General features: G+C 36.4%; 1 long non-coding RNA gene across 1 annotated transcript; it reads left to right on the top strand.

Moving 5' to 3' along the window:
* Positions 1–233: 233 nt before the first annotated feature.
* On the top strand, positions 234–1,656 carry LOC122276584. Its single transcript, XR_006228897.1, has 2 exons — positions 234–568; positions 1,155–1,656. It is a non-coding gene; the product is annotated as an uncharacterized LOC122276584 (long non-coding RNA).
* The last annotated feature ends 582 nt before the right edge of the window (positions 1,657–2,238 follow it).

Genomic DNA, 2,238 nt, shown 5'->3' on the forward strand with positions numbered 1-2,238 from the left:
CTCAACAAGCTAGCTAGCTCTCAAGTCAAGTTCTTTGTGAGACTAACCATGGTTACCGACAAAATTTCAATTAGAATATGAATTATTCAAGTCTCCCCTCTGGTCATATAATAATTAGTTACTAATAATTAAAGTGATGCGTTGATATAATTAACATAATTCAGACTATATTATAAGATTAAGGGTTTGCATCTGAATTGGATTTTTTTTCCAGTCCGATTAAAAATCTGGAATCTGGATAAATCCAGGCAGATATAAAACTATAATATCCATCCGGATTGGTTACGGATCCTGTTATTTAACCGGATCTTATTCGTAACCGGCTTTAAGATTTCAAATTCAAAAAGCGTTGTCACGTTGTCCACTTGCCCGTAGGATGATTCCCCTTCCCCCAAGAAAACAAAAGCTAAATTGTAAAAACTAAAAAGTAAAAATTTCCTCACTTCTCGATTTTCTCTCTCTCTCTCTCTCTTCCTCGGCGAAACCGAAGCATCCTTAAATCAAATCCATCGCCGCCGGTGACTGTAGTGGCCGAGGTCTGTTAACGTCAGTTTCTTCTCTCTACTCGGTATCTCTCTCTCTCTCTCTCTCTCTCCCCCCCCCCCCCCCCCCTTCCTTCCCTCCCTCTCTCACACACACACATAGTTTGTATATCACTTCATCTGTCGTGGCCCACTTTGACTAGATCTGAGTTTTGGTGTTTGGATTTCACTTTCATCTTTCCTTGGTTTGTTGCTCACTTTAACTAGATTTAAGTTTCTGTTTTGTAAACCCAAGTTTCTATATTTTTATATCTAAGGTTTTGTGTTTGTAGATCTGAATGTCTGTGTTTGTATATCTAAGTTTGTGTTTGTAGATCTGAGTTTCTTTGCTTGTAGATTTGCTTTTTTGGTTTTATAGATCTGCTTTTGGGTTTCTTTAACAGGTTACAGTATAGTCATCTCTCTCTCAACTTGAACTCTCCATTTTTACCCATCTCTATAGCTTCGTTCCTTCCTAAAAAACACTACAGAAATATGTAACGACCCCCTGAATTGGAGATATGCTTGCTTTAAGTTTTTCGATGACATCAACCAACTAGACAATTTGTTAGTTGGGTATTCTTGATATATTGTCAATGGCCTATATTATTGTTGATTATTTTTTGTGTGAAGCGTTCTTATGTAGTGTATCTCCCTGAGGGTCCAAGGCCTCCATTGCCAGAGGAGCTAAGGGAGATGGCCCGTGAACTAGCTCGCAAAAAAAAAAAAAAAGAAAAAAAAAAAACTACTGATCAATGTTCTTTGGGTTTGTAAGTGACCATTTGTATCTGTTCATTTGTATTACTAGTGCCTCTTAAAAAGTCATAATACATGTAATATGCGGAAACAAACCCAGTGGAGTTCATTTTTGAAGTGGAATAATTTTTATGGTTTTCATATTGTTTATAAATCACTTTCGTTTATATTTTTATTGGCTTAAGAGTTGCGTGTTTTCTTTCATGGGCAAAGCTGAGGGACTTGGAGAAAAAATTCTTGCATAATGGAACCCACCCTTGAAATCTGTATACCTTAAAGATCTACATAATTTCACAGCAATCTCATGCTGAAGCTACATGAAATAGGGAGCTTTCTGTAACTAGCTTGAAACTGGTGGGCTTGTAAGTCAATTGTGGAACTTCAGAAACAAAAACTTTGTGTGACTAGTTTTTTTTTTTTTTTAAGTAACTTTGTGTGACTAATTGTGAATGAGATGTGGTAAACTTTTAAGTTATACTTGTTTATGTTGGGAAGCTAAAAAACATTTTGATGTGATATTCAGTTGCCCCGTATATATTTTACTACCATTGCAACTGAGTCCATCTCTAATTTTTTTCTTATTAAATCAGATTTTACTCAAATTCTTATATATGCAAGCTCGCTAGATGATTCACTTGTATCAATCTGAGTAAGTGGATTGGTCTTTGTGAGTTTATTATATTGGGTTGTGTAAGAATTAAACGTGTTTGTAATACACTTGCTGCTAGCAATTATGAAAAGATGTCATGAGATTTCTTGGATTGGGAATAGTTTGCTTCTTCTGTACCTCTAGCATGAATACTAATTTTCATCTAAGTTCAGGTTGGCCCTTGGGCCTCCATCACTAACCACTATCCCAGGTTTAGATAGCCATGCAGCATACAATCTTGTATCATCAGTTTAATGGCTATGTTTCTTGTAATTTGGTTGCTGGAGGATGCCGGTCTGCCCCTTGTGCTGG

The sequence above is a fragment of the Carya illinoinensis genome, chromosome 9 (genome assembly GCF_018687715.1).
Source record: "Carya illinoinensis cultivar Pawnee chromosome 9, C.illinoinensisPawnee_v1, whole genome shotgun sequence".
Classification (NCBI taxonomy): Eukaryota; Viridiplantae; Streptophyta; class Magnoliopsida; order Fagales; family Juglandaceae; genus Carya; species Carya illinoinensis.